The following is a 21,300-nucleotide window of genomic DNA, read 5'->3' as shown; positions in this document are numbered from 1 at the left end:
AATTTTTCTGCAGAGAAATCAGTGACTGATGAGATTTAAACACCCTCAGGTGGTGACCAATGAAGTTGTAACCAGACACCCTCAGATGATCTCACTTATTCTAATTTGACACGTTGAAATGCCTTTTTCACTTTCTATATACCTTTGAATATTAGGACTTACATTGCAACTTGTCACAATTGATTATTTAGAGATGGTCATTACTGAGCAGCTAGGATTTCTTAGCATGTGTTGATAAAATTTAATCTTATTGATTATTTGATTGTCTTCATTTGGAAGACTTTTCTAAACATGTGTATAGGCTGCTTGTTTGATTCTGCAGCATGAGATCTAGGCAGGGCCTTAATAACACTTTTGAGTGGTGATTGGGCTGGAAATGAAATGGGGACCAGTGCCTACCTTTCAGTCTGTGTGCCCTCTAACACTGTGTGCCTGCATTGAATACAATGATAGGACCTCTCATCAGGGTCACATCACCACCACAAATGAAAACTTAAGCATGCACTGGTGATCCACAGGAGAATGGAATCCCACTCTCCAATGGGCATGAGCACCACCCTGAGGAGGGGCTTTAAAAGGCAGATGCAGCACATCTTTGAATACCTTGTTTCTACTTGTGGTTGTGTGATTTTCTTTTTTTTAAGATTTTCTTTATTTTACTTGGGAGGTAGAGTTTGAGACAGTAAGAGGGAGAGACAGAGAGAAATGTCTTCCCTATGTTGGTTCATTCCACAAATGGCTGCAATAGCTAGAGCTACACCAATCTGAAGCCAGGAGACAGGCAGAGGTTTAACCTACTGCACCACTGTGCTGGGCCTGGCTGTGTGATTTTCAGCATTTAGCATTGGAGCACGGGTGTGTCATGGTTGGCCATTCCCTAACACCATGGCTGATCTCTACTCAGGTTTGCAGTTTTAGGCAACATTTTGAGCTGCACACACAGAATTTTCCACATGAGGCTGCCCTTCTCACCCCATGGAACTTACAATTTAGACAAGGCAGGCTAGAAAATAAATCTTTCTAAAATTATGGGGCCGGCATTTTGGTGTAACGGGATGCCACCATCCCATTAGGGCACTGGTTCACATCCTGTCTGTTCCACTTCTGATCCAGAACCCTACTAATGAGCCAGGGTAAGCAGTGAAGGATGGCACATGTACTTGGACCTCTGCACCCATGTGGAAAACTCACATAACTCTCCTGGCACCTGACTTCTGCCTGAACCACCACAGGTAATGGCAGCCATTTGGGAGTGAACCAGCAGAATGAAGACATTTCGCCAACTCTCCCACTCTGTGTCTGTAACTCTTTTTCAAATAAACAAAAATAAATGTTTCAAAATGAAGAAATAGCAGGTATGAAATGCATTATTTCATAAAGAAGCTTTTTTTTCCCCATTCACTCTTCATTGCAGAAGGTCAGAGTTCATGCATTGTGATGGTGCAGCCTGTAAGAACTGAAAAAACTGAGAAAGCTCTCCAGGCATAAAATTCTCCCTGTAGCAAATGAGATTTTTCTGGAATTAACTTTACAAGGAGAAAGGTGTGGGTGGCCACATGGCCCAACCACCAGTGTCAAGCTCCACCCCCTTCCTAATGGGATTCCCTGTTCCTACTTCCCTCCCTGCTCCTGGGCAAAGTTTTAAAAGGACCTGTTCCTGAACATGTCTCTCTCTTTCTCTCTCCATTGCTCTCACCAGGACCATCTCCATCCCTATCCACATCTCCATCTCCTGACCTCTGTCTCTGTCTCTGCCTCTCCCTAATGCTTTCATACTGCCTCTTTTCATTCATTGCCCCTTCCCTCCAGCCTGTCAGGTTTCCCCCAATAAACTCTTTCTCTAAAAGAGAGAGAGAGAGAGAGAGAGGAAATACATGAGAGTGAGAGAAGGCTGCCACAACAACAAAAAAGAAAGTTCTGAGCCTGCATGGCGGGTGATTGTGTTAGAGTGGAAATAAAATGTCAGACTACTGTGGGATTCTCAAGTCCTAAATGTGTGTTTTTAACCATATCTTGAGAACAATAAATGTCCTTTAAGGAATACAAGCGTTTTTACCTTTTACAGACTTAAATGTAGTCTCCATCAAAAATCATCAAAATAAGCTGGCTAGACATATATGAAACTGTGAAGTAATTTTATTAAACACTCACGTAGCTGAGAAATGTATCTCAGTACAAATACATTAAACCTCATAACTCTTAAGGAGTAATAGCTGCCAGACTGACAAAATTCAAAAGCAAAAATTTCCCTATTTGGCATCAGTGAAGTGCCTTCACGTGTGTTTTTCCTGATATGACTTATGAACATCAAACCAGTATCTGAAAAGAGATTAACATCACTCATCATCCGGGAGAGGCAAATTAGAACTATAGGCAGAGTTTGTCACACTTCTTAAAATGGATGCCTCTTTATTTATTTATTTTCATTGGCTTACTTTATTTTTCTTTCACTTTTATTTAATGAATATAAACTTCCAAAGGAAAAAGACACATTAGTTTATTTAAGAGCCGGCGAGAGAAAGAGAGAGAGAGAGTAAGAGAAGTAGAGCGGGCAGAATGAGCAAGTTAGAGAGAGACAGCTGGAGGTCTTCCACATAATCACTCATTCCGCCAAGTTCCTGCCCCAGCTGTGGCTGGGTTGGGCAGAAGTGGGAGCCAGGGACTCTTCAGGAATACATGCAGGGCAGGGATCCAAGATTTGACCAGCGTCAGCTGCCTTGCAGATGCATTCCCAGGAAGCTTGATTGGAAGGGGAGTGTCCGGGACTCCAACAGGCCCACTGCAGTGGATTGGGGCATGGCAAGCCACAACCTCACCTGCTGCATCATGAATCCCACCCCAGGTGTTATTTTAAAATGTCAAAGACTGCTATAAATCGCCATCTTTGCATTGTTGTGGGGTCCAGCTCCCCACTCATCCACCGCCTCTGCTGCCGTGGAATCCCGCAGCTTGGGCCCCAGTCTCTGCACTCTTGCCATGTCAAACCAGACCAGCCTGGCCTGACACCAGCTCCCAGATCACCACCAAGGACTTACAGAGAACAAGGACGTCCTGGACGAGGCTGGCAACGGAAGAGACGCCCCTGCCAAATGGGAGCGCTCATGAGGACAATGGGGAGTAGGAGGCGCACAAGGAGGTAGAGGAAGAAGGTGGAGAGGAGGAGGGCGTGGAGGAAGAGGGCCATGGAGAGGAAGAGGATGGAGACGAAGGTGAGGAGGCCGAGGCAGCTCCAGGAAATGGGCACCTGAAGATGATGAAGATGACCGACAGCAGAAAAGGAAAAATAAAAATGAAAAGTAAATAAAAGGCAGCAGGGACCTGTTCCACTTCTGGTCTCAGAATCTCAACGTGATCACTTTGGAGCAGAGGCCGCGGCCGCCCGCGGCAGCGCCCCCTGCCGACGACGCGCTCTCTGCACCTCCCAACCAAGATCAAGTGTGTTTGCAACAGGGTAGAGAAAAAAAATTAGCTATGCTTTTATCTGAAAAGTACTTCAGGAAGGAAAGTTCCTTTCTATTTTTCCCTTTTTTACGATTTGTATTTGCGTACATTTTTAATGATCTTGGGATGAAAAACCAGCCTGCAGGGTGTTCTCTGTATGCTTCTGACTGTACTTGTGTTGTGACCATGTTCATTTACATCTCAGAGGAGAAAAAAAACTGTAAAAGAGCAAAATCAACAACAACAGAAAATCTTGTATCAAGCCTTCCTCTTTGTTTTTATTTGTTTGTACTTAGCTGTATAGTAAGTTTTTGGTTTGTTTGGTAGAGTGGGCTAAGCATCTGCTTGTGGTGCCAGAATCCCATCTGCATGCCAGGTTCGAGTCCCACATACTCCTCTTCTAAGCCAGCTCTCTGCAATGGCCGGGGAAAGCATTAGAAAGGGCCCCCAAAGCTCAGACCCTTGCACCTGCATGGGAGAGATGGGAGAAACTCCTGGCTCTCAGCTACAGCTCTTTAGGCCATTTCCAGAGGAACTAGCAGAACCAAGATCTTTCTCTGTTTCTCCCTCTGTCTGAAACTCTATCTCTCAAATAAAGAAAATTCCCCCACCACAAACCAAAAGATTGTTCTTTTTTCTTTTTTTGTCTATGAAGTTTCTGTTTACTTTTTGCTTTTGGTCTTTGATGTACTTGTGAAACATGTTATCCAACAAGAAACCAGAATTTTATTTTCTTGTGTTGTTCTAAAAAAAGTATAAGACATGTAGATTAGAATATGGGTAGAGGTCTTATCCAGTGTTGCTGGAATATATGTTACTACATCCATTATGGAAAACAATGGAGAGGTTTTATCCAAGCTAAAAATTTAGCTTTCCTCAGAATAGTATAAGAAATAATTATCAAAGGAATAAAGCCATTTTAAATTAAAACTGCTATAGATCCTGCAATCCCTATCCTGGGTATAAATCCAAGTGAATGAAATCTCTGTGTAGAGAGAGAAGGCGCCCCATGAATAATTGTACAGCAATGCTGACTCATAGTGCCAATGTATGGAAACAGTGTAAGTACCCATCGGCAGACAGATGAGTGAGTATGTGCTATCCATATGAAATATTATATCTCTAGGTTGCTATGTGGCCATGAGGCTTCCTCATAAGTTTATGGAAAAACAAGATTTACACAAATTAATTTCATATATGGAATTTCATTTATTTATTTAATTTATGGACACATAGGATGGTGAGAAAGAGAGAGAGAGAGACAGACAAAGAGTGGGAGAGAGAGAGGGAGAGAAGGAGAGAATTTTTCATGTGCTGGTTTCCCTCCCAAATGGCTGAATGGCAGGAGCTTGTCAACACAAAAGTCAGGAGCCTGGAATTCCATGGAGGGTGATTACATGATTAATACAGGCAGATGAACTTGGATCATCATCTGAAGCTTTGGCAGGCATAATAGAAGGGAGCTGAATCAGAAGCAAAGCAGCCAGAACTTGAATGCACATCCCTTTATTCAATGATGCTGTTCCAAAATGGGGCTTAAATCACAATGCCGCAATGTGGCCTGCCCTGTTACAATTTTTAATCTATGCAGATATTTTGCATAATGCATGTGTTCCACAGACTCATTTTAACTCAAATTTATTAACTAATTTAGAGATGGGGGAGAGAGAGAGAAGGAGAGGGAGATCAAGAGATGCACACAGAGACACAGAGGGACAGAGAGGTCATATCTGCTGGTTCATTGTCAAAAACCTCTTTAGTTAGAGTTGGGACATTGACTCCAGGAGCTGAAATCTCAATCTAGGTTTCTCTTGAGAGTGGCAGTGTTTCAACTACCTGAGTGTTCATTTCTTTGAAGAATTATTTATTTTATTTGAAAGGCAGAGCTACAGAGAGACAAAGACAGAGACAGAGAGGGCAGAAAGAGAGAGCAAGTGAGAAAGAGAAAGAAAGAACAACCAACAGCTGGTTCATCCCCCAAATGGCCATAATGGCCACAGCTTGGCTGCTCCAAAGCTGGGAGACAGGAGCTTCTTCTGGGTCTCCCATGAGGGTTCAGAGGTCCAAGTCCTTGGGCCATCCTCTGCTACTTTCCCAGGTGAACAAGCAGGGAGCTGGTTCAGAAGTGGAGCAGCTGGGACTCAGGCAGTGGCTATACCTGGTATGCCACAGTGCAGAAATGGAGTTGACACTTTTGTATCCCAGGACATGCATTAGCAGGAAGTTATAATCAGGGGTCTGATTGGACTAGAAACCAGGCATCCTGAAATGAGCTCGGGTTTCTAATCTCCTTGTTTAACTTTTAAGTGAGATATAAGCCCCATAAAGGCTCTGAAGTTCCATTGATTTTACAGATACACACACTGGAAGGACACAGTAGGAAGTCACAGAGCAATAAGGTATGATCATGGCCCAGGTTTCCTCCTCAGCCAGACTGTGGGTGCTGAACACCCCTGCAGAGCATCGTGGGCTCCCATGGTGACTGGGGAGAGCAAGTGTGTGGTTAGCTACCCATCTTATCCAGGTGGACATTCTACTCCCTAGGTGCCCAGGAATTAATGCCTGACAAGGTTTTATTTTTGTTCTTTATGGATTTCTTTAATAGTTGCAAGTCAGAGTTACACAGAGAGAGGAGAGGCAGAGAGAGAGAGAGAGGCCTTCCATCCAATAGTTTATGCCTCAATTGGCCTTAAGGGCTGGAGCTAGGCCTATTGGAATCCAGAGGTCAGGGGATTCTTCCGGGTCTCCCACGAGGGTACAGGGGCCAAGGACTTGTGCCATCCTCTGCTGCTTTCCCAGGTCACAGCAGAGAGCTGGATAAGAATTGGAGCATCCAGGTCTCGAACCAGTGCCCAAATGGGATGCTGGCTCTTCAGGCCAGGGTTTTAACATGCTGAGCCACAGTGCCAGGCCTGCACTGATTAGGGTTGTTTTGTTTTTTTTTTTTTTGTTTGTTTGTTTGTTTGTTTTTGACAGGCAGAGTTAGACAGTGAGAGACAGAGAGCCAGAAAGTTCTTCCTTTTCTATTGGTTCACCCCCCAAATGGCTGCTATGCCAGCATGCTGGGGTCGGACCCTGAGCTGATCCAGAGCAAGGAGCTTCCTCCTGGTCTCCCATGCATGTGTAGGGCCCCAGGGCTTGGGCCATCCTCCACTGCCCTCCCAGTCTACAGCAGAGTGCTGGACTGGAAGAGGAGCAACCGGGACAGAATCCAGAGCCCACCCAGACTAGAATCTGAGGATTAGCCAAGTGAGCCAGGGCTCCAGCCCTAATTAGGTTTTAAAAAACACCTTCAGGTGGTGACTGATGAGATTGTAACCAGACATTGTAACCTGATGAGTGAATGTGCTATCCATAAGAAATATTATATTTCCAGGAGTAAGAAGATTCTTCCGGGGCACCCACGTGAGTGCAGGGGCCCAAGGGCTTGGATCATTTACTAATGCTTTCCCAGTCACAGCAGAGAGCTGGAAAAGTATTGGAGCAGCCAAGTTTCGAACCAGCATGCATATGGGATGCTGGTGCTTCAGGCCAGGGTGCTAACCTGCTGAGCCACAGTGCCAGGCCTAGACTGATAAGGTGTGAAACAAACACCTTCAGGCAGAGACTGAAGAGATTGTACCAGACACCCTCAGGTGATCTCACTTAATCTAATTTGGCACAATGGAATGCCTTTTTTCACATCTCACATACCTTTGAATATTAACATTTATGTTGTGAACCTGACACAATTGATTTTTTGATATTGTCATTGCTGAACGGCTAGACTTCTTGGTTGTTTCTATAAAATTTAATCCTACTGATTATTCTCTTCATATGGAAAACATTTCCTTTTATCTCTTCCTTACTTTTACTGATGTCTTTACTCATTTGAAAGGCAAACCTATGTGGAGGCAGAGGCAGAGAGAGAACGTTCTTCCATCTGATGGTGCACTCCCCATATGGCTACAATGGCAGGAGCTGAGCCAATCTGAAGCCAGGAGCCAGGAGCCTCCTCCTGGTCTCCCACTTGGGCGCAGGGGCCCAAGGACCTGGGCCATCCTCCACTTCTCTGCCAGACCACAGCAGAGAGCTGGATAGGAAGTGGAGTAGCTGGGACAGGAACCGGCATCCATGTGGCATGCCAGCACTTCAGGTGGCAGCTTTACTGGCTATGCCACAGCACCGGATCCAAGTGGGAAACTGTTCTAGAAATGTCAACATGCAGCTTGTTTGATTCTGCAGCTGGAAATCTAGGCAGGGTCTTATTGACACTTTTGGGTGGTAATTGGGTGTGGGGAGCAACTCGGACTAGACTAAGTTACTGGAATTAAGACTTATTCTATGCATCTGCTCTCCCACAATATGGCGCTGGGAGAGGAGGAAACAGCTTCTACACAGCTGCCTCCAGTTCAACCAATAAACTGTAGGACCTGCTCCTGATTGGAGGAGAGCAGCATACTCGGCATTTGCGTAGCAGAGTTGGGATTGGTGGAAGAGGACTATAAAGGAGGAGCGAGACAACATGCACCAGGAGCATCTATCTGAAGGAACATCTAAGAGGAACACCTGTGCAGCCCCCGAGAGAGCTGGCCGGCGGTATGCAGCTCCCCCGCGGAAGTGGGGAAAGTGGCAGGGGGCCCGCCCCTCCACGGAGGTGGAGGGACAGTAGCCAACCCAGGAAGAACCAGCAGCAAACCCGGGGAGGGCCGAGCAGACAAAAGAACAACGCAGGGTCCTGTGTCATTCCTCCACGAAGACGGGGAGCGACATAATGGTGCTGTGACTCGGATAGGAAACCTAGGAGGGAAGAAACGGGAAGAAGTGGGAAAATACTAGCAAAGAGCCTAGGGAAAAGCCGGATGGAAAAGGTGCCGGAAGAAGCTATTGAAAGCCTAGGCATAGACTCGGATATGGACTGTGGGAAAGAAGTTAGGATTTTATGAGCAACACTACCGTCGTCCCCAGCACTGCGGGCCCAGGCCCCAGCGGCGGGCCCGGTGGCGGAGGTGGTGGTGGCGGCGGCGGAGGCGGCGGCACCGAGGTAATCCAGGTGACTAATGTCTCCCCGAGCGCTAGCTCTGAGCAGATGCGGACTCTCTTCGGTTTCCTAGGCAAGATCGACGAACTGCGCCTCTTCCCGCCAGATGATTCACCTCTGCCAGTCTCATCTCGTGTGTGCTTTGTTAAATTCCATGATCCAGACTCAGCAGTTGTGGCACAGCATCTGACAAACACTGTATTCGTTGACAGAGCTTTGATAGTCGTACCATATGCAGAAGGAGTTATTCCTGATGAGACTAAGGCTTTGTCTCTGTTGGCACCAGCTAATGCAGTGGCAGGTCTTCTGCCTGGTGGTGGACTCCTGCCTACCCCTAACCCTCTTACCCAGATTGGCGCTGTTCCTTTGGCTGCTTTGGGAGCTCCTACTCTTGATCCTGCCCTTGCTGCACTAGGGCTTCCTGGAGCAAACTTGAACTCTCAGTCTCTTGCCGCAGATCAGTTGCTGAAGCTCATGAGTACTGTTGATCCCAAGTTGAATCATGTAGCTGCTGGTCTTGTTTCACCAAGTCTGAAATCTGATACCTCTAGTAAAGAAATAGAGGAGGCTATGAAAAGAGTACGAGAAGCACAGTCCCTGATTTCTGCTGCTATAGAACCAGATAAGAAAGAAGAAAAAAGAAGGCATTCAAGATCAAGATCACGTTCCAGGAGGAGGAGGACTCCTTCATCTTCTAGGCACAGGCGATCAAGAAGCAGATCAAGGAGGCGATCACATTCTAAGTCAAGGAGTAGACGACGATCCAAAAGTCCAAGACGGAGAAGATCTCATTCCAGAGAGAGAGGTAGAAGGTCAAGGAGCACATCAAAAACCAGAGACAAAAAGAAAGAAGACAAAGAAAAAAAACGTTCCAAAACACCACCAAAAAGTTACAGTACAGCCAGACGTTCTAGAAGTGCAAGCAGAGATAGACAACGACGACGAAGCAGGAGTGGAACAAGATCTCCTAAAAAACCCAGGTCTCCTAAACGAAAATTGTCTCGCTCACCATCCCCTAGGAGACATAAAAAGGAGAAGAAGAAAGATAAAGACAAAGAAAGAAGCAGAGACGAAAGGGAACGATCAACAAGCAAGAAGAAGAAAAGTAAAGATAAGGAAAAGGAACGGGAAAGAAAATCAGAGAGTGATAAAGATGTAAAACAGGTTACACGGGATTATGATGAAGAGGAACAGGGATATGACAGCGAGAAAGAGAAAAAAGAGGAGAAGAAACCAGTTGAAGCTGGTTCACCTAAAACTAAGGAATGTTCTGTGGAAAAGGGAGCTGGTGATTCGCTAAGAGAATCCAAAGTGAACGGGGATGACCATCATGAAGAAGACATGGATATGAGTGACTGAATGCTGCCTCTTTGGGACTCCAACTGTATACATGCATCAGTGTCATTCCTTTGTGTGATTTCTTAATGCTGTATTTGTTCATCTCAAACCTAGATGTATACAGCTGAGTTATAAATGGTTATAAAGCTTCTGACATTGATATTAGTTATTTACATCAAAAAGCTTTTAGAAAAATGGTACATGGGTAAACAATTCTTGTCATGGTGAAATCTGACTGAGTAAGCAGTTTTACTATTCTAGTGCTGCTTCTTAAATACAAATGAAAAGCTGCATGCATCTACAGCAGGCATGGATTGTTTATGTTGTATGATCTCCTTTCTTAAGTAAGTTCTCTTAGAGTATTTCTAGAATTTGATTCATTGCCATAATAGAGCCATGTAGGGAATGCACTGATTGCATGTTACTGTGGCAAGAATATCCTAAATGTCATTAAAATCTTCCAACATGATGGATCTACTTATGGTCTTGTTTGTTGACATGACAAATTAACATTGTTAGATTACATCTGGAAATGAGCATTTGAGATAGATAATCCTTTGAAGCCTTATGGCTAAATTTTTGTGGCTTTCGTTTAACTTTGAAAGGTTGTCTGTATATGCACTAACCTTTTTTGATGGCTAATTAGGCTTTAATTACAGAAATAAGATTTCAAATAAAACTGTCTTTGGCAGTGAGTAAATAGCTTATTTTGAAGTAGAGTTGTATGCTTTTTCATAAGGTGTTTGGGGATTTTTTTTTCTGAAATAATTTATTCCACATCTACATCAGTGAAAGCTCTCCAACTATTCGGAGTTCATCTGTAAAATAAAGTTCTCTCTTGTTCTGATTTTCAAAGTTTTAAACTCATTGATGAAAAAGAGGGTAGTGCATTTTAAATTGACCTTCATATGCTTTTAAAATAAGACAAATCTACTTGATAATGTACTTTTTATTTGATCTCAAGATGTATAAAACCAATAAATTTGTGTTAACTATTACTGCAGTAGTAATCATATGCACACAGTGATTCCATGTTATATGCAAAGTAGTTAGGCAACTGTTCCTAGTTACAGGAGTTTCAAGCTTCACTTTTGTGCAGCAAATACAAAAGTAGGCTACAGTCTGTGCCATGTTGATGTACAGTTTCTGAAATTGTTTTACAAGACTTTGATAATAAAACCCTTAAACTTAAAAAAAAAAGAAGTTAGGATTTAAAGTGAAAGCAAGAAGAAACTTAGACTCAGATACGGACTGCAGGTTGAAAGCGAAAGTGAAACCTAGAAGGAACACCACGGACTGTGGGGAGAGGCCAGGAGAAATGAGAGGGGAATATTGTTGTTGGAAGAAAAGTTAGGGAAACATACCGGGTAGAGAAAAATGTTAGGGAAATTGAAGCCGCGGGGGCAGGCCGAGGCGAAGACATAAGCTATCTTGGAATTCTTCAAGTCAGCCCGGGGAGCAAAAGGCGAAAATCTGGAACCAGAGGCAGAGACGTGGGCCACCAGGTTGGAATTCACCAGGTTAGCCCAGGGAACTTAGACTGAATGCCGGTGGCAGAAACGTGAGCTGAGCTGTGTGACTCGCAGAAGCCGCCGCGCGCAGAGAGAGCGCGCGGGGCACAAGTGGGGAGAGCGCACGGGGCGTGGATAGATAGGGAACGTGGGGCTAGCGCGAAGGCCGTGGTGCGGGCGCGAAGGCCATGGAGACCGCGGAGCACGCGCAACCGAGCCGCGCAGAGCCGGGAACACGCCGCAGGGCGAGGCGCCGAGAAGCAGCCTCGGGGCGGGCGCCAGGATGCCACAGGGATAAGAGAAACAGAAGTTTAGAAGTAAAATGAGAGAAATAGGAATGCTGGCAGATAGAAGTAAAATAGGAGAAATAGGAATGCCCGGAGATAGAGAAATAGAGAAAAATAAGGCCTCCCCACAACACGGCAATGAGAGAGCTTGGATTCGGTCTGCCTGATTAGTAAGACGATAAGCACCTGTGGGCGGCTGCAGGTCACCGAAGACAGGCACGTTATCAACATCAATAAGTCTCCCCACAAGACGGCAATGAGAGGGCTTGGATTCGGTTTGCCTGATAGGGCTTGTAAGCACCTGCAGGCAGTTCTAGCAGAGCGGAGCATGCACTGCAGGGCACCGAACACAGCCACGCATCAGCGCCTAAAAACCTCCTCACAACATGGCGAAGAGAGGACCCGGATTCGGTTTGCCTGATTGGTAGGGCTTGTAAGCACCTGTGGGCAACTCTAGCAAGCAGAGCAGAGTGTGTGCCACGGGGCACTGAAGACAGGCGCGTATCAATGCCAAAAATAAAAGGAAAGGGGGATCTGTGGGGAGCAACTCGGACTAGACTAAGTTACTGGAATTAAGACATTCTATGCATCTGCTCTCCCATAATATGGCGCTGGGAGAGGAGGAAACAGCTTCTACACAGCTGCCTCCAGTTCAACCGATAAGCAGCAGGAGCTGACTCTGATTGGAGGAGAGCAGCGTACTCGGCGTGTGGGTAGCAGAGTTGGGATTGGTGGAAGAGGACTATAAAGGAGGAGAGAGACAACATGCACCAGGAGCATCTATCTGAAGGAACATCTAAGAGGAACACCTGTGCAGCCCCCGAGAGAGCCGGCCGGCGGTATGCCGCTCCCCCGCGGAAGTGGGGAAAGTGGCAGGGGGCCCGCCCCTCCACGGAGGTGGAGGGACGGTAGCCAACCCGGGAAGAACCAGCAGCAAACCCGGGGAGGGCCGAGCAGACAAAAGAACAACGCAGGGTCCTGTGTTGTTCCTCCAAGAAGACGGGGAGCGACAATTGGGCTGGTAGAGATGGGGTCCAGTCCCCTACCTTTTGTCCCAGTGTCCTCTCACACTGTATTTCTGCACTGGACACTAAAAACGAACCTTACATTCGCGTCACACCACCAGCACCACCACAGGTGAAAACTGATGCGTGCACTGGTGATTGACAGGATAAAGGAATTCCTCCCTCCAATAGGCATGAGCCCCGCCCTCAGGAGGGGCTTTAAAAGGCAGATGGAGCAGGGCTATCCTCCCTCTCTGCACACTTGAGCCTGGAACCTTGAACTTCAGGATGGCATAGGAAAGTGCAGACCAGGGAGCTCTTGGGCTCTCAGTTGAGCTGCCCTCTCCCCACAAAGGTCTTTTCAAGATGGGGGCACAGATGAAGAGGAGCAACCACCACAAGGACAAGGTGAGACACTGTTTTCTGATTTCCCTGAGAGCTGCCTGCAAAGGCAAGGTAGGTCCTTGGGATGTCAGGGTGAGTGCGGAAGGCGGTTTGGAACCTGGCAACTGGTCTGTGTGTGTGATAGAGGGTTTCATTTTGAAGTGGGAAATGGGAAATAGCTGGTAGCTCCAGGGGCCTATTGAGAAATGTGGCAGCAATGAACCTATGGAAATCTAATGTGCTCATTTCCCTTTGATCCTGGCTTAACTGGCTCAGCCAACAGGATGCCAGAAACTTGAAATCTGAGACAAAACGGGGCCAGGGGACAAAATGCATACATGTTATTAGTTTTTCAATCTCATGACCAATATCTGAGACATGTAACTAAAGAAGGAACGTTTCTTTCAAACCACATTTTGGAAATTCACAAGAAAAGTCTTCATGTCCCTAATAGTTCATGGCCCGACTGCTCTGGCATTTTACGAGGAGTATGGCAGAAAGGAGTGTGGAGGAAAACTCACATGACAATCCAATCTGTCAGGGAGCTTGCTGTGCACGTGATCTCTCCTTATTCAGATACCAAGATTCCAACAGCCGGGCTCCTCCTTCCCAACATCACCCAGTCTAAACATTGTCCACGTCTCAGGTTATTCCCCACCCTTGATCCATTTCTATTTTCATTAGATTTCCCCTTAATGATTTTTCTTAAAGAGATTTATTTATCTGAAAGAGGTACACAGAAGGAGAAGCAGAGTTTGAGAGAGATCTTCCACCTGCTGGTTCACTCCCAATTGGTAGCAACATCCAAAGCTGTGCTCGTCAATAACCAGGAGCCAGGAGCTTCTTCCACATCTCCTTCAAGGGTGCAGGGGCTCAAGCACTTGAGCTATCTTCCCCTGCTTTCCCAGGCCATAGCAGAGAGCTGGATTGGAAGTGGAGCAGCTGGGACTCGAACCAGTTCTGTAATGGGATGGCAGCACTGCAGACCGTGGGTTTTCCTTCTATGCCACAGAGCTGGCCCCTTCCCCTTAACACTTGAAGTATATAGTTCGATTTTGTAGACAAAGAGATTCACAAACAACCTTTGGAGGACACAAATTTTATACACGTGGGGAATTTTTATTTTATTTTGTGGGGAAACTCAGTCATACGTACTCTCTTTTGATGGAGGATCAAAGCCCAGTCCACATGAGGAGAAGTCCCAGGAAAGGAAGCTCAGAGGCAGAAGCAGCGTGGCCAGAGCAGGTCGGTTCAGACTCACCTGGAGCGAGAAGGTCATAGGGTGCTGTGGCACAGTCTTCTCTGGGAGACAGGGGCCCTGAGACCAGATGGGTCAGCAGCACCTCAGAGATGCTGGGGTACGGGGACCAGAGGGGAAGGGAGCACTGGTGGGAGGCGCTGCTCCCTGTGTCCTGGATAGACCTGGGCTGTGGCTGTGCCTTTGGAGGCAGGCACTCCAACTCCCTGTGTTTTGCAGAATCAGAGTCCAGCTGTGACGGGGTGAGCTCCAGGAAGAGGCAATCAGTTCTGAGGACAGCAGCCACACGATGACAAGTAGCATCGTGCTTTCTCTACCTAGAGGGTCAGGACCAGGGAGCTTATCCAAGGTTGGGAAGGGAGGGGTTGTCAGAGATTGAGAGCAGTTTAGAGATCCCGAGAGCATGTGAGGGGGAGGATGGGTGCTGCCTGGGTTCCTGCTGGAGTCCATTGTGGGGAAGGAAGTGCAGGATTCGGTGGGGTTCACGTGAAGGGGGCAGGACTTAGGTTTTAGGGCCCAAGGAGCTGTGCTGAGTGTCTCCCGTGTGTCTCTGCAGGCAGCTGTGTGCAAGAGCTCAGCGTGACTTTGCAAAAGAAAGCAAAACCTTCAGACGATGGAAATGACAGAGGAATTCAGGAGGCGCATGTGGAACCTCGCAGGGGATCCTCCAGGGCCCGCCCTGGGCACAAGAGGATGCACAGTTCCAGGTCCCCAGCAGACCATCCACCGCCCCTTCGGAAGAGCCTGGTGACCTCCCTGCGCTCTGTGTCTGAGGTCATTTATGAAGATTTAGCCCGGGTGCAGGCGCAGCAGGCGCAGTTCCCGCTGACCCAGGAGCAGCTATTTGCTCTGGCACAGCTCCACGGGCATATATGCAGTGTCATGCAGAGCTGCTATGCGCTGGCCTCGCAGGCGGCCTGGGCCTTCCCTGCCCAGGGCTGGCTCCTCCGGGTCCAAGCCCCGGCTTCGGCCTCGGCCCCAGCCCCGGCCCTGGAGCGCATGCCTGCTGTCCAGTCGCGGGCACCTGCTCAGAGCTCCTCCCAGGCGGGGGAAGGCCAGCCCTCTGCTTAGCAGGAAGAACCTGAGGCACACAGGGCATCAGACTAATCTTGTGCTGGGGAGCCCGCATGGTGGACACTAGAGGGCGCATCTCTGACACACAGAAAGCCTTGCAGCTGCTACTTCTCCGCAAGCCCAGCAGAGACCCTGTAGTGGGGATGAGCTGAAGCCTGAGGGAATCTGGGTGGCCATAGGAAAGGAACTGGAGCGACTTCCTTGGAATCAGGAACCTGTTGTGTCCTTGAGGAGGCCATGACAGAAGAATGTCGGTTTTTACATTACCAATCTGAATCCTTGTAACTGACTTGAATTTTTAAATGAAGCACATATTAAGAGGTCATCATTGACACTTGTGCATTTTTGTCAATGTAAAGTTTTCTACCTGGAGAAGCTCTGGGGAGGTGCTGTGCTCAGGAGGACTCTGAGGGGAGATGACAGGGTGGGTCTGTGTGAGACAGGGCCTCAGAACGAGTGGGTGTCTGAGGGTGGGCAGAGACGGTACCCAGACGTCTGAAACCAGTGTTGATCAAGCGTGGACAGTTTCTTGCCCCACCGGAATTTGACGCTGTGACTGTGTGATTTTATTCTGCTGAAACCACTTTCAATTGATAACATAAGTTTCAGATGTTAGAGATGAATAAGATGTGTTATCTTCATAAAATTATTTTCATGTATTTATATGAACATGGGTACATGAATGTTCTTCCAAATCTTAATAAAAAAGAATTGAAGACCAATTTAATTTAATAGAAGTTTTATTGATTTAAACGAATGAATTCTTTATTTATTGTGACTTAGTAATGGTCACAGAGGGAGAGGCAAAAAGAGAGTGAGAAATTTCATCTGCTGGTTCTCTCGGCAAATGGCTGATTGGCTGGGGCTGTTCAAGGCAAAAACTAGGAGCCTAGAACTCCAACAGATTTCTCACGCGTGTGTCAGTGTACCGGGTACTTGGATCTTCACCCATGGCTTTGGCAGGCACATTAGCAGGGATCTAGATCAGAAGCAGAGCAGCCAGGATGTGAACCCACACCTCTATAGACTATGCTGCTGTGCCAAATAGTGGCTTAACCTACATAGCTACAATTTGGCTAGTTCTGTGTCAATTTTTGAACCCATGCTGAGATCAGTAAATAGCGCAGAGTATTTATTATTTACGGAGAGAAGTCGAGACAGATAGAGAGAGGTCTTCCATCCACTGGTTCACTCCCCAGTTGGCCTCAATGGCCTGAGCTGCACCTGTCAGAGGCTAGGTGTGAGGAGCTTCTTCCAGGTCTCCCACATGGAAGCAGGGGCCCAAGGACCTCGGCCATCTTCTGCTGTTTTCCTAGACCATAGCAGAGACATGGATCAGGAGAAGAGCACCCAGAGGTAGAACCAGTGCCCATATGGGATGCTGTTACTTCAGGCCAGGGCTTTAACCCACTGCACCACAGTGCCAGCCCCCAACCTTGTGTTTTGATTGTTGGCCTGAGTCCATGGGCAGGGTCCAAAGCTCTGTGTTACAATCATGGCCCTGTTCTCCTCCTCAGCTAGACCTTTGGTGCTGAGCACCCTCTACAATGCTTCCTGGCCTCCCAGGATGACTAGGGAGTATGAGGCAAATGGCCAGTTACCATTTCCAGCTGGGTTTTCTGCTATCCCAGGCGTCAGTTGTTAATTAGGTTTTAACCAAAAGCTCTGAGAATCTCACTTGATCTAATCATGGCCATCACTTTCAAGATAAATGAACTTTTTTTTTTATTTTCACCTACTTTTTTTATTATCAACTATGTGTGTTTGTATAACATTGACTCTGTTTTCCCTCAGAAACATTTTAGTTAAATTATACAAATTTCATAATTACAACTTTAGAAATACAGTGATTTTTTTCCCCACCATATGCACCACCATCCCTCTTTCCCCTCCCTTTCCTATGCCCATTCTTATTTTTTACTAAGATCTATTTTGAATTATCTTTATAAACATATGATTAATTCTATGTTAAGAAAAGAGTTCAACAATAGTATAAAAAAAAACTTCCTCAGTAGTCGAGAAAAAGAAAAAGAGCTGTTCAAAGCCATTGCTTCTCAAGGTGTCAATTTCACTTCTATAGATTGGTTTTAAGTGATTTATTAGTTATCACAGGTCAGGCAGAACATTTGGTATTTGTCCTTTGGTGATTGGCTTATTCCACTAACTACATTGACTAATTTGAAATTTGTCATTTCTGAACATTTGGGAATTTAAACACATCTGTTCAAAATTTAACAGTATTTATTATTCTATCATGTGCCAAACATTTGTAAAAATGCCAACATCCTCATTGATCCTGCAACTTGAAATTAGGGCAGGGTCAGAAAAATGCTTCAGCATGGTAACTGGGCTGGAATTCAGATCAGGACCAGTTCTGTCCCTGTGCCCTCTAGTTCTATTATCCTGATTTTTGGCACAAAGATTGGACATTACATCTGGGTCCCCACTCCAGCCACAGACCAAAGATTTTTATTGAGACACTGGTCATCAACAGTAGAAAGGAATGTCTTCCACCCATAGAAGAGAGCCATGACCAGAGCAGAGGCTTTAAAAGGTAGATGGAGAAGGGCCATCCTCACTCTTTGGACACTTGAGTTCAGGATGGGACTGGGAATTGAGAGCATGCCCCTGAGCAACCACCTTCCCCGCAGATGTCTCTTAAAGATGAGAGCACAGATGAGGAAGGGCAATTACTGGAAGGAAAAGGTGAGACACTTGCTTCTGATTTCTCTGAGCTATGTGCAGAGTCAAGGTAGAGATGTGAGATGTCTGCAAGGAATGTGGAAGGTGATATGGAATCAGGAAACTGAGTTGTGTATCTTTGGGTGGGTGTAATTTTGAAATGGGGAATGGGAAATGGCTTGAAGCTCCAAGATATATTGAGAAATGTGGCAATGAACCTGTGACCCCTAATCTTTTTGTTTGCCTTTGACACTGGTATAACAGGGCTAAGGTAACAAAATGACTCGGAAACATGAATCAGGGACAAATCTGGAGAACTCCATGTGTCTGGAAGTTATTAGATTTTCATTCCTATAACAAATATGGGGGAGAAGGTACTAAGGAAGGAAGGTTCACTTTAATCCACATTTTGAAACTTCACAGTAAAAGGCTGGGTGACCCATGAGTTTGATAATCCCTTTATTCTGGCCTCTGATGAAGGTGGCTGGAAGTGCCAAGGAAAATCACATGATAATCCAGGAAGCAAATGTGATTTCCCCTTGTACAGACACCTTGATTCCAACAGGGGGTTCCATTGTGACAACATAATCCAATCCCAGCATTTCCAGTCACCCTCAGCATGAGAATTAGATCAACACTCCACTCTTGCTCAATTTCCATTATTGTTACCATTAATCATTTAAGCATTAACAGAAGACTTTTGGGACAAAGAGAATAATATACTGGATGTGAGTGGACAGGAAAACTTAGATCCGAGTTATATTATGGGGAAAGTCAGTCACTTGGACTCCTTTTGATCTAGGATCAGAGCCCAATGCCAGTGAGGAGATGTCCCAGACTACTAAGCTCAAAGCCAGAAACAGCATTTTTGGATCAGGTAAGATGTGATGGTCCTGAAGTGAGGAGGGACAAAATATGGTATGACACAGTCTCCTGTGTCAGGGAACAGTGATCTGGTTGGCAGCCAGGACTTCTAAATACTGCAGTGTGGGGAACAGAGGTGAAGACAGAACTGGTGACAAATGGTGCTCCTTGCGTGTTCTGGATGGAAGAGGGTTGTGGCAGTCCATCTGGAGGCCACCACTCAAACTCTCTATCTCAGAATCTGAATCTAGCTGTGATAGGGTGAACTCTAAGAATAGGAAAATCAGTTCGAAGGACAGTCGTCATGTCAGCATAGAGTGGATCTTGCTTTCCCCACCTCGGGGCAGCGTTGGGCTGGAAGGTGATTGTTAGGGTCTGAGTGGTTGAGAAGAGGATGGTGCAGCCTTCTGGAGTCCAGGGGGTGGGGGAGAAGGGAAGAGTTAGGTGGGGTTCACTTGAAGGCACCTGAATTCAGACTTTAGAGCCCAAGGAACCAATACTGGTCTCTTGGGTGTGTTTTACGCAGGCAACTGTGTGTATATGCTCAGTGTGACTTTGCAAAGGAGGCAGAAACCTTCGGACTCTGGAAACCACACAGAAATTCAGCAAGCTCCTGATGACCATCACAGGGGATCCTGGACGGTCCACCCTGGGCACAAGACGAAGCACAGATCCTGGTCCCAAGCAGACCAACCACCACCCTTTGGGGAGAATCTGATAACCTCTCTGCACTCTCTGCCGGAGGCAGTTTATGAAGATGTTGCATGAGCACAGGTGCAGCAGGAGCAGTTCCTGTGGATCCAGGAGCAGCTGTGCACACTGGAGCAGCTTCCTGGGTCTCTACGTGCAGCTCTGCACTGGCCTCACAGGCATCCTGGGCTGTGCTGCTCAGTGCTTGCTCCTTCTGGCCCCTCAGCCTGAGCTCTGCAGTCGTTCACTCGCTTGTGTTCATAGCTTCACCAGGGATGAGAAAGGCCAGTCACACACTGTGCAGGTGGCAACTGAGGCAGGCAGAGGATTCGATTAGTTGTGCTGCCAGCTTGGGTCATGTTCAGTAGTGGATGTATCTCTGGTGGAGACAAAGACTTGCTTTTGCTCCTTCTCAGGATGACCCGCGGAGACCCAATATTCAGGAATTGTTGATTGGTGACAGAATGGGGGCAGTACTGGGAAAGCAACTTGATTGACATCCTCAGAATTATAAACCTGTTTAACCTAGGTGTATGATGGCGAGAATGTTAAATTTCATGTTAATCGTTGGTTGTCTTGCAACAGTCATACTTAAAAAAAAAAAGATTTATGGGAGCTGGCACCATGGTGCAATAGTTTAATCCTCTGCCTGTGGCACTGGCATCCGATACAGACACCGGTTCTAGTCCCGGCTGCTCTCTTCCAATCCAGCTCTCTGTTATAACCTGGGAAAGCAGTAGAAGACAGCGTGAGTGCTTGTGCCCCACACCCACATGGGAGGCTGGGAAGATGCAGCTGGCTCCTTGCTTTGGATTGGTGCAGCTTCAGCCATTGCAGCCATCTGGGGAGTGAACCAGCAGAAGGAAGACCATTCTCTGTCTCTCCCTCTCACTGTCTGTAACTCTACCTCTCAAATAAATAAATAAAAGATCTTTTAAAATATTTATTTATTTGAAAGAGTTACAGAGAGAGGTAGAGAGAGAGAGTGTGAGAAGAGAGAACAGAGAACAGAAAAGAGAGAGAAGAGAGAGAGAGCTTTTTCATTCTTCTGGTTCACTTCCCAAATGACTGCAACGGCCAGAGCTGAGCTGATCTGAAGCCAGGAGACAGGAGCTTCCACCAGGTCTCCCATGAGGGTGCAGGGGCCCAAGGACTTGTGCCATCTTCCACTGCTTTTCCAGGCCATAACAGAGAGCTGGATTGGAAGAGGAACAGCCAGGATTTGAGCCAGTGCCCATATGGGGTGCCAGCACTGCAGGCTGGGGCTTTAGTCCACTGTGCTATAGCGCCGACCCAAAAAGTCATGCATTTTTTAAAAATAATCAGATAAATGTTAAAGAGGAATCATTTACACTTCTGTGGGTTTTTTCTTTTTCTTTTTCTTTTTTCTTTTTGGTCTTAAAGCTTTTAGGCTTGGAGAAGTCCTTGTGAAGTGGGACGAGTAGTCACCAGGAGAACTTTGACCTCCTCTAGTCTGCTCTGAGGGAGATGACAAGGTGGGTCCACCTGGTACAGGGATTCAGAAGTGGGTGGTTATCCCACAGTGGGCATTGGTGGGTCTTAGGCTTCTTTTTTATTTTTTTGACAGGCAGAGTGGACAGTGAGAGAGAGAGAGAGAGACAGAGAGAGAGGTCTTCCTTTTTCTGTTGGTTCACCCCACAATGGCTGCTGCGGCTGTTGCGCTGTGGCCAGCACACTGTGCTGATCCAAAGCCCGGAGCCAGGTGCTTCTCTTGGTCTGCCATGTG

The 21,300-nt window shown here is 46.6% G+C and overlaps 1 pseudogene across 1 annotated transcript; it reads left to right on the top strand.

Moving 5' to 3' along the window:
• Window positions 1–8,347: 8,347 nt before the first annotated feature.
• Window positions 8,348–10,999, top strand: LOC127488938 (serine/arginine-rich splicing factor 11 pseudogene; annotated as a pseudogene). Its single transcript, XR_016226090.1, has one exon. The product of XR_016226090.1 is annotated as a serine/arginine-rich splicing factor 11 pseudogene (transcript).
• The last annotated feature ends 10,301 nt before the right edge of the window (window positions 11,000–21,300 follow it).

Source organism: Oryctolagus cuniculus, chromosome 19 (genome assembly GCF_051225735.1).
Source record: "Oryctolagus cuniculus isolate XC-2025 breed Fujian yellow rabbit chromosome 19, ASM5122573v1, whole genome shotgun sequence".
Taxonomy (NCBI): Eukaryota; Metazoa; Chordata; class Mammalia; order Lagomorpha; family Leporidae; genus Oryctolagus; species Oryctolagus cuniculus.
The sequence above is the reverse complement of the archived record's forward strand: the minus strand, read 5'-3'. Positions and strand labels throughout refer to the sequence as shown.